This window comes from Panthera onca, chromosome C1 (genome assembly GCF_046562875.1).
Source record: "Panthera onca isolate mPanOnc1 chromosome C1, mPanOnc1 haplotype 2, whole genome shotgun sequence".
Taxonomy (NCBI): domain Eukaryota; kingdom Metazoa; phylum Chordata; class Mammalia; order Carnivora; family Felidae; genus Panthera; species Panthera onca.
In genome coordinates this window covers 55,815,568-55,839,441 of record NC_138346.1, presented here as the reverse complement: position 1 = coordinate 55,839,441, position 23,874 = coordinate 55,815,568, and the positions used below count along the sequence as shown (strand labels likewise).

At 37.3% G+C, this 23,874-nt stretch overlaps 1 protein-coding gene across 3 annotated transcripts in view; it reads right to left on the bottom strand.

The window, feature by feature from the left end:
• Nucleotides 1-23,874, bottom strand: part of PDE11A (phosphodiesterase 11A) — a 413,214-nt gene that overhangs the window by 247,517 nt on the left and 141,823 nt on the right. The gene's annotated exons all lie outside the window — the stretch shown is intronic.

Here is a 23,874-nt window from a genome sequence, read left to right as displayed (position 1 = left end):
TTAGGTTTTAGAGTTTCTCATCCTAATCCATCAAGTTGAGCTCTGGAAACATTTGCTTCCTCTATCTTACAGTCCAAGTTTAGCATTTCCAGTACTAAATTGAACTTGAACTCTGAATTCAACTATTAACTAGACAGTTACCAAAGTCTCTTCCTTTTATCTGTCTTCAATAGTAACTTCTGGGATGATTCTCAGAGATGGCTCTCTGGTGCTGACTTTTCTCTGTGCTCTAGCTCCACATTGGAGCTGCCTAGAGGACATTTCAACTCGGAGGTCTATATACTACCTCAAACTCAGCATTCCAGAACCAAGTTTATCATTTCAATCCCCTTCTCCTCCTGAAGAAAGAGAGCTTCTACTAACTAATCTGGATGTAAATTTTAAAAAATAAAAAATAAAATAATAATAAATCTCCAATCCACCAAGGGGGAAAAAAAAGAGAGAGAGAGCTTCTAAAATGCTCTATATGTGCCAAATGGATAATTTATGTTCTATTCACCCAGTTCCAAACTCTTAAAGCCATCTTTGATTGCTGTCCATATACTCGCTAAGCACATCAAAGCAATTCAGTAGCTTTGAGATCTCCATCCCCATACTGCTGAGTTTCTGTGGCCTAGCATATTCACTCCTCACTATCTCTAGATTATTCTAACAATAGTCAAGACATTCTCATCCTCACAATGTCTCAAGAACTCATTAATTTTTGCTTTCCCATCCAGTATAAATTTAAACATACTGACTATCCCAATGTGCCCTGTTGTCACAGTTAAAGAATGTAAGAAATATTATAAATGCCTTACACATATTGAAAACTGTTTTTGCAAACTACTATTATCTGAGTATTTTTACACCACATACAGTATTTTTTAAAAATCTCATTAGAGGCTCATCAGAAAGTATCTCCAATATTTAAGACTATGGCTTGGTATTTTATAGATGCTTGTGGAAGATATGTAATAATCCCAGGAAAAATAGTGAGGAAATATAAAATTGCTATTCAGAGGAATACACGAGACCCAGAGGGGATTCTTCTACTTATATATCTTTTTTTCATTTTCCAAAAATAATTTATCATCAAAATGCAACACCAATGACATGGATAATAAACCATACTATTTTTTAATTTCCAGCAATATTCTCCAGTGGAGAAGAAACAGAGAAGGCTATGAAAAATATGCTTAGAGCATTAATATTTAATTAATGTAATAGGACCCTAAAATGAATATTATAAATGTAAAAGCCTTGATCAAATCCATAAGTTTTGTCTATGCAAGTAAAACACTGAATTGGTACCTACTAAATTTAAGACATTCTTAACAGACAACCTGGAAGGCTGAGCTTAAAGTTTTGCGTAAAAACAAATAGAAATTTGTGAAGGGCTAATCATTCACAGGCACACCTCACTGTATTTTGCCTCACTTTGTTGTATTTTGCAGATATTGTGCTTTTTAAAACTCAGGATTTGTGGCAACTCTGCATCCAGCAAGTCTCTCGGTACTATTTTTCCAGCGGCATTTGCTCACTTCACGTCTCTGTGTCACATTTTGGTCATTCTCTCAATATTTCAATTTTTTTCATTCTTATTATATTTGTTATGTGATCTGTGATCAGTGATCTTTGATGTTATTATTATAATTGTTTTGGGGTGCCGCAAACCATGCCCATATAAGACAACAAACTTGATCAGTAAATGTGTGTGTTCTGACTGGTCTACCAATGAGCCAGTCCTCCCCAGACTCTCTCCACTCCTTGGGCCTCCCTGTTCCCTGGGACACAGCACTGTTGATATTGGGCCAATAAATGACCCTACAATGGCCTCTAAGTGTTCAAGTGAAAGGAGGAGTTGCACGTCTCTCACTTTAAATCAAAAGCTAGAAACGGCTAAGCTCAGTAAGGGAAGGCATGTTGAAAGCTGAGATAGGCCAAAAGCTATGCTTTCTGCACCAAACATTTAGCCAAGTTGTAAATGCAAAGGAAAGGTTCTTGAAGGAAATTAAAAGTGCTACTCCAGTGAACATACAAATGATAAGAAAGCAAAACAGCCTTATTGCTGATATGGAGAAAGATTTAGTGGTCTGGCTCAAGTTCTAACCAGCTGCAAGTCTCCCTTAAGCCCAAGCCTAATCCAGAGCAGGCCCTAGCTCTCTCTGATACCATGAAGGCTGAGAGAGGTAAGGAAGCTGCAGAAGAAAAGTTGGAAGCTAGCAGAGGTTGGTTCATGAGGCTTAAGGAAAAATCTGTCTCCACAACATAAAAGGGCAAGGTGAAGCAGTAAGTCCTGATGTAGAAACTGCAGCAAGTTCTCCAGAACGTCTAGCTAAGATCGTTAACAAAGGTGGCTACACCAAACAACAGATTTTCAATGTAGATTAAACAGCCTTCTATTGGAAGAAGACGCCATCTAGAACTTCTATACCTAGAGAGGAGAAGTCAATGCCTGGCTACAAAGCTTCAAGATACAGGCTGACTCTCTTGCTAGAGGCTAATGCAGTTGGTGACTTTAAGTTGAAGCCAGTGCTTGCTCACTGACCATTCCAAATATCCTAGGGCCATTAAAAGTATGTTAAATCTATTGTTTGTGCCCTATCGGTGGGACAACAAAGCCTGGATGACAGCGCATCTGTTTAACGTGGTTTACTGAATATTTTAAGCCCACTATTGAGGCCTGCTGCTCAGAGAAAAAGATTCTTTTCGAAATATTACTGTTCATTGACAGTGTACCCAATCACGCAAAAGCTCTGATAGAGGTGTACAATGAGAGTAATGTTGTTTTCATGCCTGCTAACACAACATCCATTCTGCAGCCCATGGACCAAGGAGTCATTTCAACTTTCAAATCTTATCACTTAAGAAATATATATTATAAGTCTAGAAGCTGTCATAGATAGTGATTCCTTTGATGGATCTAGGGAAAGTAAACTGAAAACTTTCTGGAAAGGATTCACCATTTTAGATTCTGTTAAGAACATCTATGTTCATGGGAATAGGTAAAAATATCAACATTAGCAGGAGTTTGAAAGAAGTTGATTCCAACTCTCGTGGGTGACTTTGAGGAGTTCAAGACGTCAGTTGAGGAAGTAGCTTCAGATGTGGTGGAAATAGCTAAGGAACTAGAATTAGAAGGTGGGGGTGCTGAAGATGTGACTGAATTGCTGCAATCTCAGCATAAAACTTGAATGGATGAGGAGTTGCTTCTTATGAATGAGTAGAGAACGTGGTTTCTTGAGATGGAATCTACTGGTGAAGATGCTGTGAAGATTGTTGAAATGACAACAATTTAGATAGAATGTTACATAAACTTAGTTGATAAAGTAGCAGCAGGGTTTGAGAGCACTGACTCAAATTTTGAAAGAAGCTCTACCATGGGTAAAATGCTATCAAACAGCATCACATGCTACAGAGAGTTTGTGAAAGGAAGAGTCAACTGATGTGTCAAACTTCATTGTTGTCTTATTTTTAAAAATCGCCACAACCACCCCAACCTTCAGCAACCAGCACCCTGATTAGTCAGCAGCCATCAACATGGAGGCAAGACCCTCCACCAGAAAAAAGATTAGGACTTGCTGAAAGCTCACATGATAGTTAGCACTTTTTTAAACAATAAAGTATTTGTTAGTTAAGGTATGTACATTATTTTTTAAGACATAATGCTATTGCATATTTAACAGTCTACGGTATAGTATAAACATAACTTTTATATGCACCAAGAAACCAAAAAATTCATTTCGCTTGCTTTATGGCAGTATTTGCTTTATTGTGATGGTTTGGAACCAAACCCACAATATCTCCTAGGTTTACTTGTATTACCAGTGTCGGGTAGAAATCCAAAGAGGTGAGGGGAAAGTTTCCTATGGGGTTCATTGGTGATTCAGCAAGTTTCCTCCTTATGTATCTTAGAACAGTCTAACTAACAAGCTAGGAAGCTATCTTCAAAGCCAAAATGCTTTATTGCCCGCATCCACACTTTTCATTCTCCAGCCAGATTCAGTCTGTCAGCAGTATAGTTTCATTAATTGCTTTAGGTGTTGTTTCTTTTCATAGTTCAAATATTTATTTTAAGGGCTAAATTACATATACAGTAAGAAAAAAGAATAAAAATACAGGCTCAAAGAAAGCAGAAGGAGGTATTAATGAAAATAAAAGTTGAAAATAATAAATGAGAAAACAACCAGTAAAAATGATAAATTACTCCAGAAAGAGTTCTTGTAAGGAAAATCAATAAGACAAATAAATCACTGGCTAGTTTAATCAGAGGGAAAAAAACCCCACAAATGAACTAAAACAGAAGTGATCAAGAAAATATAATCACAGCCACAGAAAAAAAAAATTAAAGAATTATAACAGACTTCTTTGCACAACCCTAAGCTTATATTTTTGAAAATCTGATGGAAATTTGTGCATTTTAAGGAAAATATAAATTAATGAAGTTGAATCAATAAGAAAGAAAATTTAAGTAAACCTATCACCACAGAAATAAATAATGAGAGTTGTAATAGAATCATTCTCAGAAAAGGTGCCAGGTCTAAATGATTTCAGAGGCAAATTCTTTCAAAGCTTCAAAATCAAGGTAATTTCTATGTTATTCAAACTATACTCAAATCCAGAGAAAGATGGAAAACCTTCAAATATTTTTTGAAGGCACAATAATACTCACAGCACAGCCTAATAAAATAGTATAAAAATTAAGTCTAGAAAATAAGTCCCGTATGAAAACAGATGAGAAAGATCCTAAACAAAAACATTAGAAAATCAAATACATATATTTATACATGGGAAATTGAGTTTATCCAAATAATAAAAAATGGACATGACCAAGAACTTCTGTTCATTGAACTGGTGATTTAATATTGCAGAATCAATTATTCCAAACATTCATATTAACTTGTAAAGGAAAATATATGATCACAATATTCTAAAAAGTCATTTGATAAATCCACTACCTATTGGCTTAGAATTTTTTAATAAGCTAGGAGGATATTAAAAAGTATTTTAAAAATGGAGGAACATGTCATATTTCTAAATGAAAGGACCCAACATTAAAAAGAGATCAATTATCTTTCTAAATGACTCTATAAATTTTATTCTAGTGAAAAAAGAAATGATACATTTGGAATTTGAAAAAAAAAAAAGGTAATTCTAAAATTCAAATGAAATGTACAATACTAACCAGCATTAAAAGGAATATAGAAATAAGGAGTAAGTAAAGCTATGATGACCAAAATAGAGTAGTACTGGGGACATAATAATCACACAACATAATGGAAAAGAGGTCCAGAACCAGTATGTGTAACAAATTAGCATTGACAAAGGTGATTTCAAATCAGTGGGAAAATATGGTTTACAACAAGTCACACTGGGATAAATATTTCACCATTTGGAAAAAAGAAAACAACTAAAACTTAGAAAATCTTTTTTTAAAAATCCCAGAGAGATTAAAGATAGGCTAAAAAATAAAATTGCAAAATTTCCACCAAATGTGGAAATCATATGAGAGACCCTGGATTCGTAGGCAGATGAAAACATTTGTATCTCAAGACATTAATTGATACAAGAAGACAAATTGAACTGGGAAAAATGATTTGTAATGTTTATGATAATTGTGAATATTCTAAATAGGAATTCTCTCAAAAGAATCAGAAAAGAAAACATCATAAAAAGGATTTTAAAAACCTCAGAAACAGGGGTGCCTGGGTAGCTCAGTCAGTTAAGTGTCCAACTTTGGCTCAGGTCATGATCTCACAGTTCATGAGTTCAAGCCCTGTGTCTGGCTCTGTGCTGACAGCTCAGAGCCTGGAGCCTACTTCAGATTCTGTGTCTTCCTCTCTCTCTGCCCTTCCCCCACTCGTGTTCTCTCTTCTCTCTCTCTCTCTCTCTCTCTCTCTCAAAAATAATAAACATTAAAAAAAATTTTTTAACAGGAAACAACTAAAAAATATATGATAAATGTTTAGTATACCAACTATTAAATGAATATAAACTAAGATAACAATAATCATGTTTTTCCTAGTATAGCAACAAATTTGATACAATAATATTACAATTAAAGTTAATATCCAGGGCTAATAATAATGTGGGAAACAGGCATATCCTGAAGGAGATGAACTAGTGTAACATTTCTGAAGAACAGTTTTGCAAAATATAGCAAACACTTTTAAAAAGAACAGGCCCTTTGTGCTTACATTTCCATTCTTAGAAATTTATCCTAAAAGAAAAATCTGACAGGTTTACGCAAATGTGCTCATGTCTTAATCAGGAGAAAATTCACATTTTGTAAGACCTGAAACTTGCACATTTGGGAAGGGAGTTCTTTAATAAAAAAATGCAAAATTATGAAAACAAAATTAGTTATAAAATGAATATTTATTTAGAATGAGAAAAGCATAATATATTACAAATTTTTTAAAGTTGACAAATATCCCCCCAAAATAGCATAATGTTTATATTCATTTTTCTAAATTTTTGACAGCATGCTTTTTGATTGCTTCTGCATGTGATTACAATTTTTAATATTATTTTTCTATAGGCATACAGAAAAAACAGTTGTCTGCCCTAGCATGATCAATCAAAATTTGTTTTATATATCATTGATGGTTAAAATGCCTAATATAACTAATTCCACCGAGAGACATATTTCCTATTTGCAGTGCTAGTACAGGTTTGTGTCATACAAATGCATGAATTCTGGTCAATTCAATTTTGCATAATTCCCACCTAACAGTAATAAAAAAGAAAAAAAAGAAAGCCTGGTGTGTTTATCACTGTAGATGCTGCATTACTGAATATGCTCCTGACAGGAGAGAACTTCTGCTTTCACTAGGCATCTATGAAAACCAAACTTTATGTATCTGATGATTAAAATTTTCCATAGGCTAGCATCTGGCTCCATACATTTCACACTTTACTTCTCCTCCACTGGGCATACTTCTAAGGCCACATACTATAGAAAGAATTCATATTATCGTGTGTCCTCTGGCCTTGAACCTTTGTGTCAAGATGCTGAGCAAGCTGGGATAGTGGGTGAAAGAGTATTTAGGGAAGCCATTCTTATAACATAAGCCTAGCAACAACTTAACTCTTCACAAAAGGGATTGAAAACCATATAAATGTATCTTACTAAAATCAAACTAAATGCATCCTCAACTTGACTTCTTCTCTGGGTCCCAAAAATGTGGCCCCTCTAGCAACACTTGACAAATGGGTAAGTGTGGGAGATGCAGGAGAGAAGCATCAAAGGAAAAGACTTCAAAAGGGAAGGGCTGGAGAAGGTGCAAGGCCTTAGGACATGTTTACATAGATGAAGGCAGCTGTGGCTCGTAGCTGTGGCTGGTAAGGAACGGAAGCCTAGAGCCATTAACATTGTCCAAGGCCGGATCCTCCTTCATATGTGACCTTTCCTAGTGTTATAGAAACCAATTAACTCAAAATTCAACCTTGAAAAGCTAAACCATTAGATTGATTAACACACTTGCTTAGCTGACTTTATGCACATAGTCTTTAGCAATTATCCTAATAAAAAGAAGCTTCATTCTGGGGGGCCTCATTTTGACTGAGTATAAGGACCTTCACTTAACTGTACTTTGTTTGCGGACTCATCTTTTGCAACTCCAGCCATACTCCCTGCAACAAGTGAGTGTGACAGATAGGAAGTTGGAATGGAAAAAGAAAGTTGTCTCAAGTGAACACTATGAAAATATTTTACATTTGCTACCCTTAGAAGACTTTGTTCCTTCTCATTTTCTTTTGCAATTTTTTTTTTTTTTTCCCCATCTGACCCTTACTTATTATAGTTCCTCAAGACCTGATCCTGGGACTTCCTATCCCACTCACTTCTTTCTAGGAAATCTTATCTGCAACACCAGGTCAAATTACTATCTGCTTACCTATGACCTCCAAACTTGTACTTCTAATTCAGAATTTCCTTTGAGTCCTAGATCCAACTGCTAACTCAACATTTTCACTTAGATTATCTCAAAAACACGTCAAATGCCTTATCCAAGATAGAACTCACAACTGAGCACCCTTGACAACTTATTTCTTTTCAAGAGGAATGTGTCCTAGCAAAGCCACCACCTTACAAACAAGGGTTGAATACAAAAGCCTAGGAGTTTTGAATACAAAAACCCAACACATCACCAAGTCTTATTGATTTTACCTGTTAGTTCTCTCTCAACATTGTCTGTCTCCCTTCATCATCACATCACTTCCAACTCTCTCACCTGCACCCCAATCCAAGCTACCCTCATAGCACTTCAATGTCTTCCTACTGCCTAGAGGACCTGGCATTCAGACCCCTTCACAATCTGGCCCCAACATATTTTTTCTAGACTTATCTTCCATATTCCTTGTATGCTAGCCACAGTAGATGACTCATTCCTATGCATAATAAAGTTTTATACTGTGTCTCTTTCCATTATTATTCCCTCATTCTAGAATGCTCTTGCCCACTTTGTTCATGTGTTAAACTCTACTTATTTCACAAGACCCAGATCAGATATCATCTGGATGAAATCTTCCTGGACCTTTCCTTTTGCTCTACCATTTTCTGCCCCTCTTTCCAAACAATCAGTACTCCATCATGCTTTTATAGATCTTTGTAAATACCATTAGTACAGCACTTTTATACTGTAGTTCATTTGTACCAATATCTATAATGGATAGATTATGAATTGCTTGAGTGCAGAGAAAATGGCTTACTCATCTTTGTGTCCTTCTGCCACTTGGCATAGGACCTAGATACAAGGTAGGACCTCAATGTATGTTTCCACAGCATATCTTCAAATCCTTCTGTTACAAATCAACAGGGTCCCAACTGATCTGGCATAAGCAGAAATAAGAAATGTATCTGCTCATGTAATAAAAAGTGCAGGGGTAAAACTAGTTCCAGCAGGTGCTGAAATAACCCTCAAATGAGGTCATAAAATGCTGTCCCTACTCACCTCTTATCTCTGTTCTCCTTCATGTGGGCTTTATTTTTAAGCACCATAGTAACTCTAGACCATTATTCAAGATGAAATTTGAGCAGTATAGTGATAGTGTCTTTTCCCTGACAGCTTGCCCAAAAATGCTGAGCCTGGCCCTCGTTTACCAAATTGGATTATGTGATCATCACTGAACCAATCCTGGAGGCCAAAGAAAACTAATCATCTCATAGGTGAGATCTGAGCCATATGCCCATCACTGAGCTTGGTGTGGAAACAAAGACTAAGAATAGGGTAGCTCTCTAGGGGAAAATCAAGGCCCTGCTACCAAGACGTTGAGGGCTCAAAATAAGTGTACACAAGTAGTTTATAAAATTCTTGGGAAAATTATCATTAACCTTTCTTTCAGACAGAATTCTCAGTGCTACATCATTTATTTGAAATTTCATAAAATTTGAAATCTATCCTTAAAAATATTTCTAGGTTCTTAAGAGCATTACGTTGATGTTTTTGAACATCTGGCATAATACCTAGCATAGCATATATGTTATGTGCTAGGACATGTATGTTAAAAAATAAAAGAATGACTTAATAAATACACAGTCTGTAGAAGAATGTATATAATATATAGAAAATGTCATACACAAATGCATACATTAACCAGGACAAGAAATAGAGATCTACTTTACCCTAAAGTATAATTCATTATTTCACAAGTGACCAAATAAAACACCCCCCCTTCTTTTTCTTTTCTCTTCCTTTGAAAGAAAAGTTCAGAAAATGGGCCATTGGTTTAAATTCTTGTCTTTGGTCACTGAAATCAACTGTTACAAGATCATGTATGAACCCAAATTGTATTTTGGATTTATATCTATATGTTAAGGCATCCATGACAACAATCAAATCAGAGTCTTGTTCAGGCAGATACTACAGAAATGCTAACTACCAAGTAGAGTTCTGCCTGAGCTAAAAGCAATAATGCTATTTGTTTTGGTCTTAAAGCACAGAAATATATTTCCTTATAAATATATCTAGCAGACCTACTCTACCAAGTAAGATTGATTTCGTGACTGCTCTAATCGTTACTCATTGACCATGAGAGCCAGATGTGGCTGTCAGCTCAAGGAATTTATAAGATCCAACATGTCAGTCAATATTTTATTCATTTTGCTCTTCCTCTGAAACAGGGCACAAAGTATGACACAAAATTTTCTCAAAAAATAATTCATGAATTGATGCAAGCATATATACACACACATATATATGTTTCTTTATGGTTTAATGTGTTTTTTCATTTCAATCTACTGTCAAGCTTCCTTTTAGATACATTTCTTTATCAAGAGAGGCTGGAACGCCATTCTTCTCATGATATACAACAAGCAGGAAGCTTGGGTGGGGGGGTGGAAATGTGTTGGAAGGGATGAAGAACCAACTTTTAGATCATACCAGCTTTTCTTGCTTTGAGAAAGAATAGGGGGACAGCAAAAATTCTTTTTTTCCCCCAATTTTTAAGTTTTTAGTTAACATATAGTATAATATTGGTTTCAGTATAGTATAATATTGGTTAATGATTCATCACTTACATATAATACCCAGGGCTCATTATAACAAGTGCCCTCCTTAATGCCCATCACCCATTTAGTGCATTCCCCCCGCCCCACTTCCCTCCATCAACCCTCAGTCTGTTCTCTGTATTTAAGAGTCTCTTATGGGGGCGCCTGGGTGGCGCAGTTGGTTAAGCGTCCGACTTCAGCCAGGTCACGATCTCGCGGTCCGTGAGTTCGAGCCCCGCGTCAGGCTCTGGGCTGATGGCTCGGAGCCTGGAGCCTGTTTCCGATTCTGTGTCTCCCTCTCTCTCTGCCCCTCCCCCGTTCATGCTCTGTCTCTCTCTGTCCCAAAAATAAAAAAATTAAAAAAAAAAAACAAAAACGTTGAAAGAGTCTCTTATGGTTTGCTTCTCTCTCTCTCTCTCTCTCTCTCTCTCTCTCTCTTTTTCTTTCCCCCTTCCCAATATGTTCATCTGTTTTGTTTCCTAAATTCCACCTATGAGTGAAATGACAGAACAGCAAAAATTCTTTCTAAGTCTCTATCAATTTACAAAGTTAATGAAGATAATAGAAACCAAAACAAACAAATCATCTCTATCACTGGAAGCACTATTTGTGTGAATCATATGTTACGTAGCACTAATTTCATTTTGCCTACGTATTGAACACAGCATTAATAAATAGCTTCAAGCTAACTTCAGAGTATCTTTTTCATTTTCTAAGGGAAAAAAAAGAATGCTTGATTTATCACCTGTACTTCTACTAAATATTTTTTAAAAGTTAAAAGGAACTCAAACATTCTTTTCTTCTTGGTTTCATGACACTTTAGGGAAAAGTTTGAAGCAAAATATTAGCTTCATATTTTCTTGTTAGAAACCCTCTTACGGTCTAAGAAGTAAACTGTATATCTAAGAGAATCAATTTAAGGCTTCGGTAAGAGCAACATTTTGATTCACTGATATATAATTTAATATCTCCTCAGTGTTTGCATTGTAATTTTAATGACTACAACCCCAACAAGCAAGTAGGAAATTAAGGTACTGAGAGTGAACAACTTTAGGCAGTAAAGTGTGGTGCCCACGAAATAGGAGACACACCAAGTTCCAGTTTTTGATGTCTGAGCAGTTTGAAGAAGAGTAGTGGCTCTCAGAAATATTCCAAAAGAGAGCTGACAATTTTGAAGTATTCTATCGCTTCTTATCGATTTTTCTAAGTCCATGATGTAGTGGGGACAACATCTTATTCATTATTTATCAGTTCTCCTTTAGAGTTTTTTCCTCTACTCAGTCTACCCATCCTCACATATGTTTGGACCTTTCTACTCAGAACTCCTGCCCACTATGAGGACATATAGGGCTGGAACTTTTTGGTAGCTTTTTTACTCCAAGTCTCCAAGTCCTAATCAACTTTCACCTGTATCACCAGGAAAATCTCTTCATGGATTCATGTCTCTCCACTGACATTTCCCCCCTCTCTGCCAACATTTATTCTCCGGATCTGATCATGTACTCTCCTGCTTCAATGACCTCAGTGGCACCTAATGCCACCAGGTCCAGGTGCTCCTGGCCATTAGCAGTCTGGCCCCAACATTTACATATCCCACTCCAATCTTCTACTGGCCCCGATCCACACCTATGAAATATAAAGCCAGATAATATCTCCCTTCCTGTTAATTATCTTTAAAAAGGCATTGACACGATAGCTAATGGAACTTTTCAGGCCATCCTTTGCATTTGAAACGTTTTTCTTTCTTGGTTATTTATATTCATATTAGAAAATTTTGCCTTCATGCATAACCTGTCACTTCTGACACTTAAGTCAAATTAGCAAATATTTCTTAAATACCTAATCTTCAGCAATGATTTTTTTTTCTATGAAAATGTGAAGAGGATGAAAATGTGCCTCTTAACCATTGAGATTATGGATGAGAACAAGATCCTCCAGAGTACCACCAGACTGTTGGTTCACACTGTCAAAGGTGAAATTGCTCTACAGGTGGCTAGTAAGTAATAAAAGCATTGAGGGACACCTGGTTGGTTCAGTTAGTAGAGCATGCAACTCTTGATCTTGGGGTTGTAAATTCAAGCTCCACGTTGGGTATAGAGATTACTTAAAAATAAAATCTTAAAAAAAAATTGAAAGTTACATGTTTAGACAGAGGAGTTCTAGAAAAACACATTTTCCATATTCTAGTAAGTCCTTTGCTGATAATATATCAGATTAATGATAAAAATGGAACAATAAAATAACTATTTCAGTATCTCAATCTTTGCATTAGTCTCTTCACCTTTGAAAGAGAAATACTAATAGTAACTAATTTCTTAAATTAAAGGAATAACTTAAAGCTCTGGAGTTATGATTTAAAATGCTATAATACCAGGTTCATCATATATTATTATGGTGGGTTTTAAAAGAATATAAGAACTCTTACCATATGATCCAGCAATTACACTCCTTGGTATCTGCTCAGATTAAATGAAAACATGTCCACACAAAAAAACCTTAACATGGATGTTTATGGCAGCTTTATTTGTAACCGCCAAAACTCAGAAGCAATCAAGATGCACTTCAAAAAGTGAATGGATAAGCAAACTGTGGTACATTCAGACAATGGAATATTATTTAGTGATAAAAAGAAATGAGCTATCAGGCCATGAAAAGACATGGAGGAACTGTTACATGCATATTGCTAGGTAAAAGTAGCCATTCTGAAAGGCCATTTATTGTACGATTTCAACTACATAGCATTCTAGAAAAGGTGAAATTATGGGGACAGTAAAAAGATCATGGTTGCCAGGGGTTGGGAGAGGAAGGGATGGACAGGTGGAGCACAGGGGATTTTCAGGGCAGCAAAACTATTGTGTATAATACTACAGCGGTGGAAACATGCCATTGTACATTTGTCAAAATCCATAGAATGCATGACACCAAGAGTGAAACCTAAGGTAAACCATAGACTCTACATGAAATGATGTGCCAATTTATGTTTACCAGTTGTAACAAATGTAACATTCCAGTGCCAAGTGTTGATAATGGGGATAATGCATGTGTGGGGATAGGAGGATATGGGAACTCCTTGTACTTTCCACTTGGTTTTGCTGTGAACAGAAAACTGCTCTAAAAACTAAAGTTGACTAATTTTTTAAAAGAACATTAAGATAGAGGAGATACCATTTAGTAAATCTCATCTAATGAACACTTACAAAGCTACATGACAATCACTTGACAGAATGTCGAGATTTTATTTTCTGTGATTCTAAGAATAAATTGTAGAAAATTATAATATAGGTTCAATACCTTCAGTTCCTGTATAAGTTCTTATCCTGACTAAAACCAAAGAATTAACTTTGTTCAAATAACAGAATAATCTAGAAATAATTTTGAAGTTATGTTTTCAACTTTTTTGTTTCTCAAAATAAAGGCATTTGAGAGCATTGAAAACCTAAGCTGTATTCCTTTAGGTCAATGTGGAGGGATGAATAAAAAAAAAAAAAATAGCCTAGAGCAAAAGGAAATCTTTTTTTTTCTTCAGGACACTTGCTGGCGTTTTCAAGGAAATCTGCTGAAGATGGGGAAGACTAAGGTGACCCAACTGCTCTTAGTGTCACCAACCTGGGTTCTCATGGCCATCGTCTTCTCCATTCTCTCCCCAAGAGCAGTGGCCCCGGACCACACGTCTCAGCTCCCTATCTTGCTTTCCTGCTCACCCTCCATGAGGACTGCATACTCTCTGCGGTTTGGAGACCATATGTGAAGAGACCATTCTTTAGTTCACTGAGACTCTTGATTTGCTGGACAAGATGTTCAGGAACACTGATTAGAGGTCAGTAAGGTCAAAACAAAATGGATATTTAGTAACTACATTAACCTTGAGAACTGAAGACTGCTATACTTTAAATAACCTTATCTTAAAGTTGTATTTCAAAGATGGCATCAGTATTTTAAAGCCTGCTAGGATGAACTTGAAGCTTCATTTGTTCAAGGACAAGACTCTTGTTTCAGTTCATAATTCCTATGAGCAGCTTCTGTGGCATGCTTTCTCTTTAATTTAACATACATATGCTTGATGTTCTTGGGTTTCTTTTACATTTAATCTCAAATTACTTCAAAAGGTTGTACGTGGGTGGATATGGGGGTGTTGGGAGAGACAGTTAATTCTGTAGTTGAATAAATTCCGTTTAGAATTGCATAAAGCTTCCCCCCATCTCCCATCAAACTCTCAGCACAGAAATCACAGTGTAATGTGTTCCTTTTCCTCCAGCCTGCTTTTATGTAGGAATCTAAAGACAGCAATAAGATTTGTAAATAGATAATTGCTATATGAACAATAATCCCACTTTTGTACAAGTTATTTACTTAAAAAACCAAAGTTCTAGGATAAATATGATTATAATAAACAAAATAGACTCCCTGATAAGAAACAGGAATGAATCACCATTTACAAGTTTGATGGAATAAGAGTGGGCTGTTCACTTTGTCAGTCGATGTATGTGGCTTGGCAGTTAATACTTTAGATTTCTCTTTGCTCAATTTGAAGCTTATTCTTTGAGGTTTAAATCGATCAATTAATTATGTGCAATTCAATAGCTATCTCACAAAATTATTATATATTTGTGCTGCTAGTCATAAAATGACTAGTGTTTCTGAAGCTAATTTTTCTGATAAATTTGAGATGTATTAGAGGCAAATTTACTGTTTAAACAAGCTCCTCAGTGCATGCAGTAGACAAATCACATGTGCTTCTAGAGTGAAAAGTTTGCATCCAAGCAGGAGGGCAAGCTTGTATTAGCAGCTGCACAATGCCTACCTTACAGGTAATCAGCAGCCATATCCAGTAGCTGGGTGAGTAGTCAATGAACTAAAACCAGATCAGGAAAGACAAAAAGCAGGCATGAGCCCCAGTATCTGTCCTAGGGAAGCCCAGGTCAAAGGCAGAAGCACCAATCAAGTTAAAAGTAGAATACTGAATAACTACCAAACTCTGGGGTCCAACCCTTTCTCTACCTGGAAATGAGATGCAAAGAAGAGTAGAAAGGGTAGGAAATCTCATTCCACAAGTATTCATAGGGAAGCTTCTACAGGCACATCGACCAATACAAAGCCCAGAATCACTTTGGGAAGACTGAATAAAACACAAACATTGGTCCCTCTGATTACTTGACCTAAATCCTAAGGAGGATCCATGAACCAATGGGGACCTTGTAAGGATCCACAGAGGGCTGGATTCTTAATTGGTCCATGAAACTTAACTGAAAAAGTTCCAGAACTTGAACATCAAAGAGAGCCCTGCACTGTGGCTTCTTAGCAGGGCTCATCTCCCTGTGGGACTCATAGTCAGCCATGGGCTAATCCCCTGACTCCCATGCTCTTCACCATCAGGAACACCTTTAGTTATTTTTTCTGATGATGGGCACCATCTGCTAAAATCTTCATCTTTCTCTAAAATTGCTATTATTAATAAAACTTTGTTTCTCATTGTCTTATTCATCACACATACATATTTAAGAGCAAATCAGGTCTTCTGATAAGAATATTGATGAAATTCCCACCAAAAGACATTTTAAAATCTTGTTTTGTTTAATCTGTGTAGACTTCTGGTTAATTAAGCATGTTGTCTCTGTGAGTCTTTCTGTATTATTTAAATTATTCATGGATTCTGCTTCTTACCAACCACTTCCCACTGCCCCAACTCTTACGACCACTACTTACTTCTTAGACAGCTAGAGGTCAGGAGTCCCTATTGTTGGCAATCATAGGCTAGAACAGCTACAAATGTGCTCAGATTCAGAACACCAGAGTAGCTCGGATGTAGTGAATGAATGGTGTTGTGAGGCACTGTTTTACTATATTGATCTAGGTATGATATTTTCGACGTAATGCTTTTGCTTTTGGTATCACCAAAATGGATCACTTCGAACTGGCATCTGAGCCCATGGCAAGTACACAGTTGCATGTGTCCACAGGCATAGCACAACAAATCAACAGACAGCACCCAAGAGATCTCCTGAGCCAACTGCTCCTCCCCTCTTTCCACATTCAAGGCAGGGCCCCTCTCTCATCCCCTACCAGCCTGAGGCCAGGTCCTCAGACCCCCAGAAGAAGGGGCAACCAGAGGCAGATCTGTTGTGGGGTGGGGTGGCGGGAGGGGGTGGGGCGCTGTTCAGGGGCATGCTGATGGAATGAGCTGGAGATGTAAAGCCAGAAGATCTGGGTTTGAGTTCCGGCCCTGAGCATAACACTTACCAGAAATGTGACATTTAGTAAGACTATTAACGTCGGCTTAGTGGAGTAATAAGTATCTCAGTCCCACCTCCCTAATCTCAAGCAGGTGTCAAAAAGACCAAAATGCCTAATTAGCTATCAATCTTCTCCATTTTGTGTCTTGGAATGTAAAATACTTGTCCATATGTTGTCTTACCTTTATATAATTTTCTTTTATTTTCTCCTAGCACGCTTTGGGCAATTCAGTTTCTTCTGTAGATATCCATGTATGGATCTTAACCTACTATCATAGGAAACCACAGAATAAAGATGGATGGGGTGTCATTTGAGGAGTGTGAGGTTTTGACAGAAAAAAAGGCAAGTGCACATTTTCTTAGGCAGATTGAAGTTTGAAAAATATTAGTGAGTCTCAAGCCATAATAAAGAATATTCTTTTACCGGTTGTTTTTCCCTTGCTCTTCCAGAACATACTGTTAATGTTTTCTAAGGCTGGTCTATTTTGAGCTTGGTTGTATTTTGGCATTTGTGTGACAATGTCAGAGCCACAGCCTGTCATTTCACATTCTGCTAGTGACACTTGGATCTGTTTTTTGTTAAGTTTCTAGAAAAAAAACTGTCGCTCTACCTCCGTGGTTTGAAGCCAGGAGCAGAAAGCCATCCACGTGCCCTTGGTGCAACCTAAACAAAGCATTTTGTAACTCACTCCTTATTTCTCTACTGCTCACAGATCTCCCCTACTGTGGAAACATGCTGACAAGAACATGTTCCCAAAGTTGTTCCATCTCAAGTGCCCTCTCAGGGGTTAGGGAATATTTGAAAAGTGACTTGGATTGGAAATTTATTTATTTATTTATTTTTATTTTTATTTTCTCCAATATATGAAGTTTATTGTCAAATTGGTTTCCATACAACACCCAGTGCTCATCCCAAAAGGTGCCCTCCTCAATACCCATCACCCACCCTTTCCTCCCTCCCACCCCCCATCAACCCTCAGTTTGTTCTCAGTTTTTAACAGTCTCTTATGCTTTGGCTCTCTCCCACTCTAACCTCTTTTTTTTTTTTCCTTCCCCTCCCCCATGAGTTTCTGTTAAGTTTCTCAGGATCCACATAAGAGTGAAACCATATGGTATCTGTCTTTCTCTGTATGGCTTATTTCACTTAGCATCACACTCTCCAGTTCCATCCATGTTGCTACAAAGGGCCATATTTCATTCTTTCTCATTGCCACATAGTACTCCATTGTGTATATAAACCACAATTTCTTTATCCATTCATCAGTTGATGGACATTTAGGCTCTTTGCATAATTCGGCTATTGTTGAGAGTGTTGCTATAAACATTGGGGTACAAGTGCCCCTATGCATCAGTACTCCTGTGTCCCTTGGGTAAATTCCTAGCAGTGTTGGAAATTTATTTATTTATGCCCAGGGTTTTGAAATTAAGGAATACCTTTATTAGACTGTTTTGTATTTTGAACACCTCTCTGATATTCCTAGGAGCTGCAACTTTCTGAGAGTTTGGACTTCTGGAGGGACTGTTAGCGCTAATTTTCATGTCCCTAAAATACTTGTGAGGCATCTCTTTACACATTTCTACAGAGGGAAGTGGTGAATGCCTTCACAGTACTCTAATTGGAGTGAACGTACGTCACAGGTGGCCTGGGAGATCTGGCTTATGCCTGTGGACCCATTTCCTTTGATTTGCAGAAGTGTCCCAATTTGGATGATAAGTTATACGGTCACCCTACCTCTTATGCACTTGGTTATAGAAGTCAACCCTGAGAGAGACATAAAAGACAAATGATTGACTAAACACAGAAAAATAATAAAGCAAACACTTAATTGGCAAGAAGGTGTGGCTCTTTTCTTATAAAATTTACCTATAAAAAGATCTAAAGTTACTTTCCATCTTTTCTTTCCAAAAAGCTGTAATGGAGCAAGCAAAAATAACACTTTAACTTTGCCTTGAGCTCCAAGACAAAGAGAAGATTCTGTCTAGCACAGACAGGAAGCTGATTCACCTCTCCCATGGTATAAGGGGTGCATCCAGGAAATAGAGAGAGTACTATACATTTTTTTTCTGAAGAGTACCCCAACCACCCAAAGGACTTTAGCATTATCACTAGGTGCAATGAAAAAGAGAAAAGTACATATGTGAAGACAGGCAACAATTACAAATTGTTAGCATTCACAGTTTTTTTCTTTAGCCTACAACCATAGGGGGAAATAGGAGAGAAGGAGTAACTGGAAAGGTTGGAAAATTTAGAGTCGAAAGGAAAAAAAAAATCCCTATAAGGATGAAAAGAAAGGGAAGAGGAGGTTTGGAGGGGAGGAGTGAAGAGTAACATGAGTCGGGTCTGGAGTGGTTGAATGTGTGGGAGACAATTCAGGGACATGTCACTGAGGATGCCTGCAAAATCAGGAAAAGAAATCCAAGCTAAAAGTGCCCTTTAAACTAAGGGAAGATTTATCATCACACATAAAAATTACAAAGCAAGGAAGCAGAGTTGATTAATTCAGATTCCACAGTCTCTTCCAGGACTTCCATCCTTGTGCTCTGCCCTCCATGTCAATTTAAATGTTTTGTCAACTAGCCAGTTCAGCCTGCTTCCCCCATGTTTCAGTAGAAGAAGCTCTGTTTCTTCTCATGTGTCATCTTTTTAATCAGTGAGGAAAACCCTTGTCAGAAGATTCCCAGCTGACTCTCTCACATCTCACTGCCAGAACGGCGTGTTATAACCATGCTAAGATCATTCCCTGGCAAGGAAAATAGGACCAACATATGGCTTCGATCAATCATAATTCACCCTCCTGTGCTCAGGATGAAGCTTCCTTTCCCTGAACCTCATGGTAGTCAGGCATAGAGGGGAATTACTGTTAGAAAGAACAAAGAGAAATAAGCAGAATTTGGTATGTGCTATGGGCTAAATTTTGTTCCCCCCAAATTTATATGTTGAAGTCCTAACCCCCAATACCTGAGAAAGTAACCATATTTAGTCTTTAAAGAGGTAATTAACATAAAATGAGGTCAATGGGTGGGCTCTAATCCAATGACTGGTGTCCTTAGAAGAAGAGATGAGGACACAGACAAATAGAAAGGGAAGACGATAAGGAGATGCAGGGAGAAGATGGCCTTTTACACACCAAGGAAAGCAACCCCAGAAGAAAAAACCCTGTCACCATCTTGATGTCAGACTTCTAGCCTCCAGAACTGTGAGAAAAGAAATTTCTATCTTTTAAGGCATGCAGTCCGAAAAATTTGGTATGGCAGCCTGAGTCTAAGAGAGTATGCAACCAAGAACATCTGCAACAGGGGAAGAAATAAGAGAAGGGAAGGAATTTTAAAGACATTTTGCTAATCTAGACATTGTTTGTCAACAACTGCTAACATCACAAAGGATAGAGAACCAGACATTATGTACCTCCTGATGTAAATGTTCGACACTGGAACCAAAAGGGCAATCTTGCAAAGGAAGGAAGGAAGGAAGGAAGGAAGGAAGGAAGGAAGGAAGGAAGGAGGGAGGGAGGGAGGGAGGGATGGACGAAGGAAGGAAGGAAAGGAGGAAGGAAGGAAGGAAGACTGAACCTGAATTTAATCAAAACACTACACTACCAATTCACAAAAATAGAGAGGACAGAGGGAACATGTCATGGGGATGCAATCAGTAAAATCCATATTGTGGGGAACTTTGTAGAATAAATAATCCCAGCTTGAAGGACTTCCCAGAACACAAGATTTTCAGTGCTAACATAGGGAAAGTAATGGGCAAACCAGGACAAGTTGGTCACCCTAGCCATCACTTCAGCAAAAAAACTATAAGAGGGAAAAGGAGATGGAGAGGGAATCCATACTTGAAAAACATTTAAAAACATATCAGCCAATCATAATATGTGGACCTTAATTCGAACAAATTAATGAACTGGTAAAAAACTTTTTTAGGCAAATGAATACTATTAATTTTTTAGTATGATAATTAGTATGTTATGTTTTTTTATTTTTATTTATTAAAGTATAATTAACATATAGTGTTATATTAATCTCAGGTGTACAATATAATGATTCAATAATTCCATACATTACTCAGTGCTCATCATGATAAGTGTACTCTAAATCTCCTTCACCTATTTCACCCATTCTCCCACCCACTTTCCCTCCAGCAACTATCAGGTTGTTCTCTATAGTTCAAATCTGTTGTTTTTGTTTGTCTCTTCTTTTCTTTGTTCATTTGTTTTGTTTCTTAAATTCCACACGAGTGAAATCATATGGTATTTGTCCTTCTCTGACTGACTTATTTCCCTTAGCATTACACTCTCTAATTCCATCCATATGTTATAAATGGCAAGATTTCATTCTGTTGTATGGCTAAGTAATACTCCATTGAATATATATACCACATCTTTATCCATTCATCTATTGATGGGACGCTTGGGCTGCTTCCATAATTTGGCTATTGTAAATAATGCTGCAATAACATAAGGATGCATATATCTCTCCGAATTAGTGTTTCCATTTTGGTTGGGTAAATAACCAGACGTGGAATTACTGGTTCATATGATAATTATATTTTTAATTTTTTGAAGAACCTTCATCCTGTATTCCACAGTGGCTGCACCAGCTTGCATGCCCACCAACAGTGCACAAGAGTTCCTTTTTCTCCACATCTTTGCCAACACTTGTTGTTTGTTCTGTTTTTCATTTTAGACATTCTGATAGATGTGAAGTGATACCTCATTGTGGTTTTGATTTGTACTTCCCTGATGATGAGGGATGTTGAGCACTTCCTCATGTATCTGTTGACCATCTGTATGTCTTCTTTGGAAAAATGTCTAATCATGTCTTCTGCTCATGTTTAATAGGATTATTTGGGGTATTTTTGGTAAGTTCTTTATTGATTTTGGTTATTACCCCTTATCAGACATGGAATTTGCAAATATCTTCTCCACAAAATACCCTGAATAGCCAAAGCAATCTTGAAAAAGAGGGGTGCCTGGGTGGCTCAGTTGGATGAGCGTCTGACTTCAGCTCAGGTCATGATCTCACAGTTCGTGGGTTTGAGTCCCGCATCGGGCTCTGTGCTGACAGCTCAGAGGCTGGATCCTGCCTCAGATTCTGTGTCTCCCTCTCTCTCTGCCCCTCTCTTGCTCACACTCTGTCTCTCTCTCTCTCTCAAAAGTAAATAAACATTTAAAAAAATTTTTTTAAGAAAAAGAAGAACAAAACTAGAGGTATCACAATCCCAGATTTCAAGGTATACTACAAAGCTGCAGTAATCAAAACAATATGATGCTGGCACAAAAACATACACATAGATCCATGGAACAGGATAGAGAACCCAGAAATAAACCCATGCTCATATGGTCAATTAATTCGCAACAAAGGAGGTAAAAATATACAATTGGGAAAAAAACCAGTCTCTTCAACAAATGGTGCTGGGAAAACTGGACAGCCACATAGCAAAGAATGAAACTGGACAACTTTCTCATGCCATACACAAAAATAAAGTCAAAATGGATAGACTTAAATGTGAGACTTGAAACCATAGAATTCCTAGAAGAAAACATAGGCCATAATCTCTTTGATATCATCAATAGACACATTTTTCTAGGTATGTCTCCTTTCGCAATGAAAACAAAAGCAAAATTAAACTATCAAGACTACACCAAAATAAAAAGCTTTTTCACAGTGAAGGAAGCCATCAGCAAAACAAAAAGGCAACCTACTAAATAGTAGAAGAAATTCGTAAGTGATACTGTTATGCTTTTTAAAAGAATGAATCTTTCTCCTTTAGAGAGCTATGACTGAAATATTTATAGATAAAATTGAATGGTGTTAGAAGTGTGCCTCAGAATAAGATGGGAGGAGGGGATGAGTGTTGCTGGGTGAGAATGGTGTAAAGGTAAAATTGGCCAAGAGTAGTTAATAACACTTGCGATTACTATACCATTCTGTCTAATCTGCACAAGCTTTAAGTTGTCCGTAATAAAAACAGGGTTTTTTTTTTTTTTAAAGAAAGATCTTTTTTCTACATATTAAAAATATATTCTCCAATTTAGTGTTTTCTTCAGAGACATAATAATACCTGAATCAACTGAAATCACCTATTCATTGTTAAGCTATGTTTCCTCAAAAGCATCTGGTCCAAAAAGCAACCTTGGTTAGACTGGAACTGTACTTGAAAAAGTACATGAAACGATAATCAGGACATAATGGGGTCCTGGGAATTTATGCTATTTTATTTATTCCAAAAAAGCTTTCTAAAGGAGGTGAGACTTCAGCAGCTGCTTGAATGAAGGATGCAGGTCCTATTTATAATCATTTGCCTTATTAGCCCGCTGTGCTTGTAGCTAATACCATTATCAATTTCATTGAGATAGTACACATTATGGTACATTAAAAATTATTTTTTAAACATGAGCAATTCTCTTTGCAAATAATAATCATCAAGAAATTACCCTAAAATGTCTTCTGAGCGATATTAATAAGGGTTCTGCCAGACAAGTTAGGAATCACTGAATTAAACAGAATGCCCAGAATGCTGGGCAGGACTTCTCATACCTTGCATTGTGCATCTCTAATGAGAGCACACAGGGAGTCAATCCTCCACCCTGCAGATTCTAAAGTGAATGATGTTTCATGGCACACCCCCAAACTTTCTATCTAGTAAGGGGCAACGGTGAGATTCTACCGGATCCAACTCCATGTGTTTTTCTAACCCTCCTACCAAAGGATTCTCCCACCAGTTAAATTCCTAAAATCCTTGAACACTTTTCTTGATGCATGTGTTTTATAGCCTCAGGGTAATTTTTCCTCGAATGTTTCAGGGAGAGAAAGCCAGATTTTTTCCCCCAAAACACTGAGTGCTCTGAATCATATTATACCTGCCCCCACCTGACCATAATAATTTTTAAAAGCACTGGGGCGCCTGGGTGGCGCAGTCGGTTAAGCGTCCGACTTCAGCCAGGTCACGATCTCGCGGTCCGTGAGTTCGAGCCCCGCGTCCGGCTCTGGGCTGATGGCTCGGAGCCTGGAGCCTGTTTCCGATTCTGTGTCTCCCTCTCTCTCTGCCCCTCCCCCGTTCATGCTCTGTCTCTCTCTGTCCCAAAAATAAATAAAAAACGTTGAAAAAAATTAAAAAAAAAAATAAATAAAAGCACCATAGAACACACACATAAAATATGCCACCTTCAC